The 13,466-nt window shown below is 37.4% G+C and overlaps 1 protein-coding gene across 1 annotated transcript in view; it reads left to right on the top strand.

Annotated features, from left to right (window-relative positions):
* LOC140138798 (otoferlin-like) overlaps positions 1–13,466 on the top strand; it is a 181,328-nt gene that overhangs the window by 96,019 nt on the left and 71,843 nt on the right.

Genomic DNA, 13,466 nt, shown 5'->3' with positions numbered 1-13,466 from the left:
ACAGTACTCATACTTTCGAGTACAGTACTCATACTTTTGAGTACAGTACTCATACTTTTGAGTACAGTACTCATACTTTTGAGTACAGTACTCATACTTTTGAGTACAGTACTCATACTTTTGAGTACAGTACTCATACTTTTGAGTACAGTACTCATACTTTTGAGTACAGTACTCATACTTTTGAGTACAGTACTCATACTTTTGAGTACAGTACTCATACTTTCGAGTACAGTACTCATACTTTCGAGTACAGTACTCATACTTTCGAGTACAGTACTCATACTTTCGAGTACAGTACTCATACTTGAGTATGAGTACAGAAGTACTTGTACTCATACTCATGCCTATGTACTTGTACTCATGGTTTGTCATCTTGCTGTACTTGTGCTCATACTCATACCTCATATGTTAATATATTTCATTCAATTTATGACCAGAATCATTATAATGTTATCATTATTGTCAATGCCATACCAGACTTGTACTCAAGTACAGTACTCGTACTTGAGTAGTACTCATCCTCACAGGGAAGTACTTGTACTCATATTCATGCCTCATACTCATGCCTCATATGTTATATTATTTCATTAATTTAAATTTATGACCAGAATCATTATAATGTTATCTTTATTGTCAATGCCATCTTTTTGGGCAACTGCAGCATAATCTTCTTAATTCCATTTACCCCCCTCCCCAAGAGCATGGTCTAGATGTGAGAGTACTTGTTTCTGGTGCTTGAGGTCCTGGCCAGGTTCAGTTCCCGGCGTTTGTGACATGCTGGGGTTTTGACTTGGAAATGGAAACTTGTATTTAATTGGCAACATCTAGATTAAATTCAGACGTCCACTCCCCCCATGGTTCATATACTGAACTGAACTGAACTGTTTTATAAACTGAACTGAACTGATTTAAAATTGGATGAGTACTGTGTCCTTATTAAGAGGGGATGTTAAGCTGTCGGCCCTGTCTGTAGAGAGTCATACCTATATAATAATGCATGTATATCACAGTCACTTTATAAAAGAGTAGGGTGCTTACCCATGACTGCCCCCAATCCGCCATTTTACAATTAGCATTACTTTTTAGTACCTCTCAACTTTAAAAGCAATAAAATTTAAATAAATAACTGAATTCCTTTTTACAATTCACACACACACAATATTTTGCCAATGGAAATTATTAGATTGACGTACGTATCTTTTCAACCAAATTGTTGTCCATGTTACCAACAAATCTAGATGTTTACCCAATGTTTGAACTAGTTGCATGTTTGTATCCTACGTGTTTATATATATGTGACCCGTAACATCGAAAAGAACAATAAGATTTTTGTACCATCTTAAAACAGAGCTTTCTCTTTAAAATGACACCAAAATCGTAGAAATCGGATGTTCGGTTGCGACACTACGCACAAATTTAGAGGTGGTGTGGTGCAAGTCCACAAAAAACTGTTTTGGAAAGTTGTGTTTACAAATAATATGTTGATTTGGATCACATGATTATTTTCTAGCAACTCAACCACATTGCTGACTAGATTCATTTCCTGATTTTCTGGCGATATATGAATATTCATTAGTAAATAACTCCTTATATGGAATATGTGACCCTCGGCACAACTGAGCCCGGATGTCGCCAGTGCCACTATTGAGATATGCTCCATCGAACTTAACAATAAACAATAGGAAACAAAGGATTTATTGACTGTTTTATTGATTTTTCACTACTTAAATGTCAAGTACTATAGACATGATATACATCATTTTAAAGCTAATTTCAAGCAGAATATTTTGGTTGAATATCTCAAAAATGATGATTGGCGACTTCAGGGCTCAGTTGTGCCGAGGGGTCACATCTAGAGAATTTGACCTCTACGTAGAGGTGCATGATACATCGTTACATTTCGAAATTTAACAGGAAATACAACCCATTTTGATGACCTTGCATGGATTTAAAGACAACTTTGGAAAAAAATCAGAATGGAGAGATTTTATTTTGTCGGTCCAACATCCAGGCTACTTCTAGTCTTGGGCCCAAGCTTCATGTGGCTCACGGTTTGCTATGAATGACAGAAACTGGCTGTGAAGGAGGTTAAATATTGATGTTACTCACTGTACTCCAAATTCAATTTCAGAAAAACCAACACTCGACCATGGAATTTAATTGTCAGTTTGTCACTATATTTAATGATAAATCAAGTAAGTAACTTCCACTCTGCAAATTTAAACTTAGAAACTTGTTTGATTCCACTGACTATTTGGTATTGAAATATACACAACACCAATAACGGAAATCATCAACAAAGAGTCAAACCAAGGATTTTTTTTCACTCAACCGTGAGTCGCATCATCAACCGGAAGTGACGGAGCACGGACCAACAGAATACTTTAACATGTTTTTTGGACTTTTTTTAGTCGATCAAATAAGCTCCAAATGTTATGTTGATGCAGAAATCAGAAAATCGACCTTGTAAGATATTTTTGACCTGTCCAACTTCAATAGCTCAAAGCATGTAATATTGAATGCCAACCTTAGTGTTCCTTTCGATATGATGGGTCACACATATCTGGTCATTTTATTGTCAAAAGTTGGTAAACCCCAGTTAGTCTGACACCACCCTCAACTGATCCCCATTGACATACATAATCTAACAACAACAGTTTGTCTTGCTTGTGCGCTATTTTGTTATGATTGAGTGTTTCTACAGGGTGTCCCAGAATGATTTGTACCGTGTTTGCAAAAATAACTAAAAATAGAAGACGGGCAGTGTATCTATTTTTGATACCTGTATTATAATGTTGGACATGTCTCCTACTTATTCTGTTAATTTCAGCACGCTACCTTTATTTGTTTTGGCGTGGCATGGAATAATGTAAAATCGTTGAAAACCTGCTTTTTATTTTCAGCGCAAAACGACTCACATATCCTTGAAAAATGGCACAACACACTTGATCAACTCATGGATCTTTTTATGTACATTTAATGTCAATCAAACAACTTTAACTGATTTGTATCGTCATAAATAATAGATGGATATCGGATATTTAGTGGAAATATGAACGGGGCACAACTAAAATACCTGCATAACTTTTTTCCAAATAACTTTGTGCTGAACGGTTAGTAATTTTACAGATTTTCAAAATAGGTTGCATTGTCAAAACTTAGAATTCACCTTTTCCGGTATAGATCATTCTGGGACACCCTGTATGTTCCAGTGTAAATTGTATAAGCCTCTTCCCTTAATCCTAACCCGCCTGAGCTGAACACTACAAAATACTACTTGATATATGCGCTGTTCGTGCCTGCATCCCACGTGGTGTGATGACGCAATCGCCCTAAGTGATATATAGGCACGGTTTCGATGGCCAGCGAAGCCCAAGACCTGTGGCAAAGTGTCGCCGACCGAGTGCTTGGCATGCGAGGGCTCTCGGGGTCAAATCCCACCCAGAGCAAACAACTTCTTTCCTTCTTTTCTCTCTTTATTCTTTCCTTCTTTCCCTTCCCGTCGCCAAAAAGGCCCTAGAGGCGGTTAGGATTAGGTTACCACTATCGAAACTCAGTATAGGCTTCCTTAACCCTAACCCGCCTGAATACTACAAAATACTACTTGAAGTTCCCTGTTCGTGCATGCGTCCCACGTGGTGTGAGTCTTTTTTTTAATGATATATAGGCACGGTTTCGATGGCCAGCGAAGCCCAAGACCTGTGGCAAAGTGTCGCCGACCGAGTGCTTGGCATGCGAGGGGTCTCGGGTTCGAATCCCACCCAGAGCAAACACTTCTTTCCTTCTTTTCTCTCTTTATTCTTTCCTTCTTTCCCTTCCCGTCGCCAAAAAGGCCCTAGGCGGTTAGGGTTAGGTTACCACTATCGAAACTCAGTATAGGCTTCCTTAACCCTAACCCGCCTGAATACTACAAAATACTACTTGATATTTGCGCTGTTCGTGCATGCATCCCACGTGGTGTGATGACGCAATCGCCCTAAGTGATATATAGGCACGGTTTCGCTGGCCAGCGAAGCCCAAGACCCGTGGCGAACTGTCGCCGACCGAGTGCTTGGCATGCGAGGGTCTCGGGTTCAATCCCACCCAGAGCAAACAACTTCTTTCCTTCTTTTCTCTCTTTATTCTTTCCTTCTTTCCCTTCCGTCAGCTAAAAGGCCCTAGGCGGTTAGGGTTAGGTTACCACTATCGAAACTCAGTATAGGCTTCCTTAACCCTAACCCGCCTGAATACTACAAAATACTACTTGATATTTATGCTTGTTCGTGCATGCATCCCACGTGGTGTGATGACGCAATCGCCTCTAAGTGATATATATAGCACGGTTTCGATGGTAGCGAAGCCCAAGACCCGTGGCGAACTGTCGCCGACCGAGTGCTTGGCATGCGAGGGGTCTCGGGTTCGAATCCCACCCAGAGCAAACAACTTCTTTCCTTCTTTTCTCTCTTTATTCTTTCCTTCTTTCCCTTCCCGTCGCCAAAAAGGCCCTAGGCGGTTAGGGTTAAGCTGGTGGATAAACAGGGATGTTTATTGCATGCTTGTAACCCAAGTATTATTGAAAAGTATTTGAAACCAGTTTTTGTTAGTTTGAAATGTATTTTTTTTTTTTTTTTAACATGTTGCCTGTGTCATTTAAGTTTAACTCGTTGACTCAAGTATTGAAGCATGTTTGTAACCCAAGTTAGGTATGATCATATTTTTGACTTGTGAGGGCGGGCTTCATTAAGTTTCAGTACAGAGCTTGTGCCCCAAAGTCCAATTAATTGTGTAATCCAATAGGAAAATATAGAAAATGTGTATTTTGACCCCTAGAACCCCAAACTGACTTAACATTTGCCAGTTGTTGGCCTACAGACATGGTTGACCCTATTTTTTTTATTAAAGTTATGATTCTTTTTTCAATTAAAACAATTTGATCTGAAATGATTAAATTTCAAAATTTTACGAACATGCCTACCCAAATAACAGTACATTAAGAAACCAAAATTTTAATGTCCTATATAAACTGAAGTGTCTTTGTTACGAGGCTCACCGTACCCCTCCCTTCCCTCCCTCTCTTCCTCCCTCACTCCCTCCCTCCCTCCCACCCAGAAATGTATACATGTGTGAAATGTTGAAAATTCTAACCCAAAATATCAAATTTGTCTGATATTTTTTGTCAAATTGAAAGTCTTTGACGATACAGTTCTTTCAGAGACGGCCCTGTATGTTCTTGGAAATGTGATGTTTTGTGAATGTGTCCATATTCGTTAATCGTGTAAATATTGAATTTTGTTTTCCTCTTTAAATGTTTACCAACCCATTTTGTTTTGTATTTTTATGTTTCTTTGTTCAATTGGTTGCCGTATATTTGTAGAATAGAAGTAATACGATTAAACCCGGGGTAAGAATATTGCAACTAACGTCGGATGGTACAGAGAGGCACTCGTAATTCATGCATGAAACTTAGGGAATCTATGCAACATGATTTACTGATGTTTCCTCATTTGGCTGTTCCATTTAATATCCATACACCTATGGAAGACATGACCTTATAATCTCCCACACAGGGGGTGTAGATTTCAAATGGAGTCGCCTGCTCCAGGGACTAGATTTCATGCCAGTTAGCGAGAATCAAAAACTATCCGAGTCGTTTCAATGAAAGAAATTGATTCTCGTAACAAATGTTACGAGATTCATAACGAGAATCGATAACGTGATTCTAATCGAATCTGAGGCCCTGTGTTCATGTAACCCCATATGAAATTCACACTCCCTGTGTGGACGATTAAAGCTATGCCTTGCATAGGGGTGGTATGGATTTCAAGTGGTATCGTCCATTGCACCCAGGTTTTTAATCAAATTCATTTTATCGCTTTCAGAAATCACCCATTTACACAGTTTATTGAGCCATACCAGTGAATAGGTCCTAACCACTTTACACCTGGTGCGTGGTGCATGCTCACATACTTTCTATACCACAAGCATCACTCTTGTGGTTTCATAGATAGTGCATGCATGCTTTGTTGTTGAATTTGCATATTGTGCTGTGTATGCTACATGTATGTTTAACAAAATTTGATGAATTTGGCTATATGAGGCCTCCAGTTGAAATCTTTAACCAAGAGTCTGAAGTTTACCGTTTTCTAAAATCCATTTTCCGGGTTGCAATTGTGTTGTAAAATTTGTAAATCCATGTTTCATGTATAAAGATTAAAATGTATAAACAATGATATAATGTCACAAACAAGTGTTCAATATCGCGATCTATATGCTCTGATTGGAATATTCTCATGATAATATATAGGCCGACTGTTACGATGTTTGGATGGATAGGCCTATAAGGGGTTCATGCCTTGGTAATATACCTTTATTTCGGTATTATTAAACAGTTTTTTATCATAAAAATTGACACACACAACTCATGATTGTTATTAATATTATTTCTTATTATATTTTAACATATTTTGTCACATCATACAAAAATGTCATTTTCCGTGTTGCACCTGCGATTCCGTGACTTTTTTCCGTTTTCCGTAAAAACGGAAAACTTCGTACTGTACTTTAATCCCTCCATGGAAGACATGACCTTAATCTCCCACACAGGGTGCATGCGCATATTTTTTGGGGGCGCCAGTCCCCCGGGGTAAAAGCAGGGGGCGGCAAAAACGAAAAAAAATGTGGGTCAACCTTTTCGGGCTGTTGAGGAAGGCGGCAAAATTGAATGTGGGTCAACCTTTTCGGGCTGTTGAGGAAGGGGCAGCAAAATTGAATTTTCTTCAGCCCTCGGGGTAGGGGCGGCCACGATGCACGCCACTGGAGTGTGTAGATTTCAATAGAGTCGCCCATTCGGATAACTCCATTTGAAATTCACACTCCCTGTATGGAAGATTAAGGTTTTGTCTTCTATAAGGGGCATATGAATTTTAACTGAATTGCCCATTGTTTTGCTGGTGTCATAGTTTGTGTAACTTTATTATTTATGTAAAAACTTTTCTAATGTAAAAAGAATTTTTAACTTCTGTGTTCATTCCAGTAACCACCCACGGTGCTTAACAAAGTCATATTGGGTGGGCACTTATTTTCTAAATCGTTTACTTAATTGCATGTAAAAATGGACCAAAATATTCATCAGGGCTGTCAACTCTCATGCATTGGCAGTGAGACTCACGCATTGGGTCACTTTCTCACGGTCTCACGCCAAGGTAGTATAATCTCACTCCTAGGCAGTAAATCTCATGTAAAATGCTGGAAAATGAGTAAAATCTCACACATCGTCAAAAAAAATGTTGCAGATGAAATTAGAGTGATAGCATTTTGTCTCCTATTTATGTTTTTATTTTTCAAGCATCTTGCTGTAATTTCAACTTAAAAAACCTTGATATACTTGGGTTCAGTAGATATATGAAAAGGTTGTGTGCGAAAACATGTTAACATCATTTGTTGTTTATATTTCTATGTTTCTCTATCCACTTTGCTGTATATTTTTAGAATGCACGCGGCGATCCAATAATACCGGTGGTAAGAAAATTGTAACTAACAAAATAATGCAAGTTGGTGATACAGAGGCTAAACTTTAGAATACCCTACCACATTTCACCATCGCCGTACCTACCCTATAGTTAAAACCCAGCTACACCGACAGCCCGGAACTTGAAGATACAATTATATTAAAACAGTACGTCGAATGATGTTTGAATTAACTCAGTGAAATACATCATTGAATTAATTAAGGGTAAACGAGGTATTGTTGGTCGAAGCAACCTCAAAATCGATTTTCATTATCTAGATCAATATATTATTGAAAATTAACACCTTGATATTTTGCAAAAGTTCATTCTACAAATCGTATACTTTGCAAACTTGCTTAATTTATTGTTGTTAATGGAGTTATTTACATATTACAAAAGTGTTGTTGTTTCAGCCCTCTTTACAACGTAACTCAAGAACCGCAGCACCTATAAAAGTATATCTGTCATATTTTAATTCTTCTACATGCTCGCTATGAATTGAGCAATGCAGTTTTTGCCAAAGCTCAATACCATTCGTAAGATGCTGTGAACTACCAAATCACAACAGTTTAAAATAATAACCTTAAGCAAATTGAATAAACAAATTACAGAGATATATGCCATCATGCCCTGGTATTCATTACCAATTTTGAACGTGTGCATCGCTTTGATTTGCAACTTTTGAAACTGCACCAAATTCCATATACTGGTATCAATCTTTGTCAATTTAGAGCTTTTAGTAGCAAATGTGGTATCAAAATGGAGCTAACAAGATTCTGCACTCAACCTTATCAATCAAGTTGTCATAAGAACATCCAAGTTTTTGATTCCATGCATTCCTACACCTCAGTGACTGCCATTGAAGTGGGCCATCCCACCTGAATTTTGAAATGATGCAGGCTTTATGGGGATTTTAAACTGTGTTCCATCACCTGTGTGACAAAAGGATGCTGAAAGCTTACAATGCAATTCAATATAAGATTGATTTTGAAGGAGCGCTTTTCCACCCAATTGGGCAGTTATTTACAACACCAGTTTGGTGCGGATGGCCCCCAGTAATGGCGGAATGAATTGACTTGTCGGATTAGTGTATAGGACGAGTTACATAAGCGCAGCCTTTCTTTTTGTGCTGTGTTTATGCTGAATGTGTCACTGTTTTTGTCTTTTTTGTGCTATATTATAATTTAAGTAAAAACTTTTCTTATTAAAAAAAATAGTAAACCAATTCAAAATGCGATTCAAAAAGCAAAATATGTTGCTCAACTTTGACTATGTATCATGCAAGTTAGCTCAATCGTTAAGGCGCTCGACTATGGTGCGAGAGGTTATGGTTCGAACCTGGCGGTGCCTATAATATGCTCTCGTGGAAAATTGAATTAGCTTGAAATTCCCCTGGACAAGGAACTTACTGCTGATTGTCTCGTTGTAACCCGTACAAAACTCGGGGAGCTGATCCTGGTTGCAATGGTTATTTGTGGGATGTCTAGGATGTGCGCTCTTGAAACAGCAAATACCCTAATTTGTTGTTAAATGGTTTATGGAATGATGTGGGGCTGTAGTGGTCAGCAACACCCTGTAAAGTGTGCTGAGGCTTGTGGATCAACATCTAGGCATTGTGCCTGTCGCACTATAAGTCACTGGGCTTTTTTTTATCATGTAGAGGTTGTTTTTTCAATTTCTTGATATTTTATTTGGTTTCTTGATTTTATCTTATTTGTTTCTGTAACCAATGCATTGTAGAAAGGTTACCTGATATCTTATGTACAAATTCTTTACAATGCTTTCTCCCTTATTTGTGAAATGTTTAGCCTGTGGCATGAGCTAATTGGGGGGGGGCTAGAGGCTACAACCACCACTTTTATCCACCAGACAGACAAATTTTAGTTCTTATAATTCATGTCATTTTTTGAGAATATTAATTCAGTCTTTGTTGTCCAAATTTTCACACTTTCTTTTACTTTCAGCCTGTTTTTGGCCCAATTTCTCACACTTTTTCCAGGCTTTTTTTTCCAAACACTTCAGGATTTTTCATGGATGATCATTATCATGCCTGAGTTTGGCATCAGTTTAGGGTATCATTTGGAGAGGGCTCAACTTGAGAGAAATGTTGTGCATGTATCTGTCCTGTTGCGGGTGATATTAGGTTGACAGCTTTTTGTCTTGTTTTATGTTTTTTATTTTTCAGAAATCACTTGTAAGTGCTTGCTGTAATTTCAACTTAAAAAACTTTGGATAAACTTAGGTTTAGTAGTATATACTGCACCAAAAAAGTATCCTTACACTTTGAAAAATAACCACAATTTCAAAACTGAACCATATTGGGGTAAATTTATTTTTGTGATAGTTGCAGTATCTAATCCTGCACATTATGATACCACATTGAATCCAATGTGACCTCAAGAAGTAAATTTACAAGCAATTGAATAGAGTTTTAAAAGTGACAAACTGGCTTACATACAAGGCGCAAAAACATTCCAACAAGGGCAACAAAGAGATAACGCAGTTTCTTCAATAAAACTTTATTTAAAGCAGTTTTTATTTCAGTTTTTGCTTCTCTGTACTTTTCAGTTGTCTTTTGTTCCTTTAAATAGGGATGACCAATGAACCATCAACTTGATTAGAACACTCCCATAGACATGCAGGGAGCTCAACTGTGCACTGCTTGCACAGACATTTCTAAATTGATCTCATTCTTTTAATTTTCAATATTTTTCTGTAAAATTGGGAAGTTACTGCCAATTATATTTTGTAACTATCTTGCAAATTACAGCAACGTAAGTTATTTCGCTTTTTTTTCTGTAAGTGCGAGTCAAAATTGGTCCATCGCCACAGTGCGCTTAATTGCCAGTGGCTGAGTTCAGCACTGCTCAAGAATGGCACAAAATATTCATGTCAATAATTTCAGGTGAAAAATGTGGCCTACTGAGCTGTAATTTGGCAGAGTTGCCAGTAACACCTCTGTCATACCCTCTGTAAAAAGGTTAAAATATTGAACAAGTAGATCTTGAGTTACAAATTAAATCACCAGCTTCCCTTTGGAATTTCCATACTCCTTTCGAATCATGCTAGAAGAAGACACCTTTCTGAACATAAATGTGAAGTTTCGTGCTCATTTGATGTATTTTTCACCTGATTTCAACCCTAAACGTTTTGTTATATTTAGGCCCATACCATCTACAACTTGCTGCTGGCTATACCTTGTTTAGGACTTTCACCTGAATGTGCAACCATAACTGTTTCAAAATAGCCCGCGATAGTCATGCAGGTAACTCCGAGGTCAAGCATTGAATTGGTTTGAACAAAGATACTCATAATGTATTGTTTGTTGTTTACCCAGGTTGGTCCGTGAGGAACACATGCTAATCCATGGAAAACCATGGACCGTTCCAAGCTCATACAAATGCACAAGCCTGGATAGCCAGTGTAGGCTAATATATGCATGCTGGCCTAGATAGCTTGAAAGCAAGAAATGGAAGAAAATAGCTAGGAAAAAGAGAAAAGAGAGAAGGCCACTCCCAAACACAATTGTACAATTTTACTCTTAGCCCTTACTTCGTGAGAAAGGAAACTGGAATTCCAATCTCAGGCCCCGATGCAAAGGCTAATAGTATCTTTGGTTTGAATGAGGAATACTACAGGAACCAGCGCCTTTTGTTAGAAGTCACACATGAGCATGATGAGTAAAGTGGATAATCTCTATTGTTGTGAATGAGTCAATGACCTTCAGAACTTAAGATTTTGTTTACATACACCTACTAATTGGTCATATTAAACCCAATAACATTGAAATTCTTGTTTGTGAAAAAAAGTTCACCTTCTTAGTGCAATTTTGATTTTGTGCCATATCGGCTATCTTGGATGATTTTTGGCAAATGTCCTCTAAATGCATGATTTCAATGCCTCGGTTTGAACAAATAAGTTATGCCAGTGACTAGTTAAGTGCCATTTCATAAGAAACCCTTTGATACTTTCACAATATGCTTGTTTCATGTTTGCAAATATGTTAAAATAAAGAAATATATAAAGGTAAATATATGCTTATGCCAATTTTGCTCCCAATTGCTATTTTTGGACCTTGTATTTTATTTTGTTCCAATGACCGGTCAGAATGGGAAACTTTGATAATTCATAATTCAAAAAGTTTTTGACCGATTTTGACCATTTAACCACCAAAATACTTCTGTTGATGAGTTCTACCCAGAAAACAATATTTTGTAGCAATAGGGTCGACATGAAATTTTGATGGTTATCCCTACTTTAAATTAAAGGCACACAGAAATTAGCCATTCACCACTCTCCAACTAGATGTCTAGTCCGTGGAGTTTTGAATAGGTCAGTTTGTCACTTTTAAAACGGGACCTTCGCCTAATCAAATGCTTGTAACTTTGCTTCTTGAAGTCACATTGGATTCAATGGGGTGTCATAATGTGCCGGATTAGATAGTGCATCTATTAAACAAATAAATTTACCCAAATATTGTTTAGTTTTAAGATTAGGATTTTTCTTCCAAGTGTAAGGATACTTTTTTGGCGCAGTATATATAAGAAAAGTTGTGTGCCAAAGCATGATGTTACCAATTTTTGTTTGTATTTCTGTGGGGTTTTTTTTGTGTTCAATTTGTTGTATGTTTGTAATCACCGTGAAGCAGTGCAATCTGTGGTAAGAATGTTGTAACTAAGTAATGCCAGTTGGTGATGCAGTGATGCACAGGGGTGTGAGAGTTCCTCTTTTCAGCTGATTTCCTCTATTTTTGTTGCCAAAATTTATGTGCTTTCTTGTATTTTCAGCCGATATTTGACATTTTTACCCCTATATTACGTTGTTTGTCAGCTTTTATAGTAATTTTCCTAGTTTTGGGTCTGTTCCCACTCACACCCCTGGATGCACTCTTAAGGCTAAACTTTAGAATACCCTACAACATTTCACGATCTTTGAAGTTCTCCTTGTTAAAACCCAGCTACCTCAGTTAAAACCCAGCTACACTGACAGCGCAAAACTGGAAGATTACAATTGTATTAAAACTTGTACATTGAATGATGTTTGAATTAAATAAATTATTCAATTACTTAAGCAAATTAAATAAACGAGTTACAGAGATGTACAAATGATTTTAAGCTTATCTATTATAGCAGTCTAACATTTAATTATCTTGTTCAAGGAGAGTAAAATAGTTTATCGAAGAAGAGGCAAGAAATTAATTTAAATTATGTGCATAATTATTAGACCTGTTATCGATTGTCGTATGTGTCGTATTATCGTCGATTTGGCCCTAAATCCGAAATTGTCCTTTTTCGACACTTTACGACACTCGTCAAAAAAGAAAAAAATGAAATTTCCATGCTATTTTGTCCAAATAAGCTTATCATACGATCATGTTTTCATCAGAAATTGTAAAATTACCCCCCGAAGTTGACCCGAACCCGGAAGTAGAACGAACCAGGAAGTGGTCGTAATTCATATCGGTGTGATTTTAAGCTTATCTATCGACTTTTTCAGCATTTTTTTGATCTCATTACGAGTTTCGACACGTGTCGATTGTCGTATTTTTTCCCCCAACACAGTGTTGAATTAGAAATCATGTGTCGATAACAGGTCTAATAATTATTGCTTTGCTTTCCGTGAATTGATTCTCTTATTTCAAGAAGAGTATTTGACTCTAATAATCATCAATAATTCATAACAATTCATGATTATTGCGTTCCATGAATTAACCCTAACCGGCCCGAGTACTACAAAATACTACAAACAACTTCACTGCGTGTGCTTGCATCCCACGGGATGTGATGAGGTAATCACCCTAAGTGATATATAGGCACGCTTTTGCTGGCCTGGCCAGCGTAAAACTTGTGGCTAAATGTCGTTGACCTAGTATACGAGGGGTCTCTGGTTCAAATCCCACCCAGAGCAATCAACTTCTTTCCCTTCCAGTTGCCAAAAAGTTCTTTGGGCATTAGTGTTATTTCTTTTATTTCAAAA

This window comes from Amphiura filiformis, chromosome 18 (genome assembly GCF_039555335.1).
Source record: "Amphiura filiformis chromosome 18, Afil_fr2py, whole genome shotgun sequence".
Taxonomy (NCBI): Eukaryota; Metazoa; Echinodermata; class Ophiuroidea; order Amphilepidida; family Amphiuridae; genus Amphiura; species Amphiura filiformis.
The sequence above is the reverse complement of the archived record's forward strand: the minus strand, read 5'-3'. Positions and strand labels throughout refer to the sequence as shown.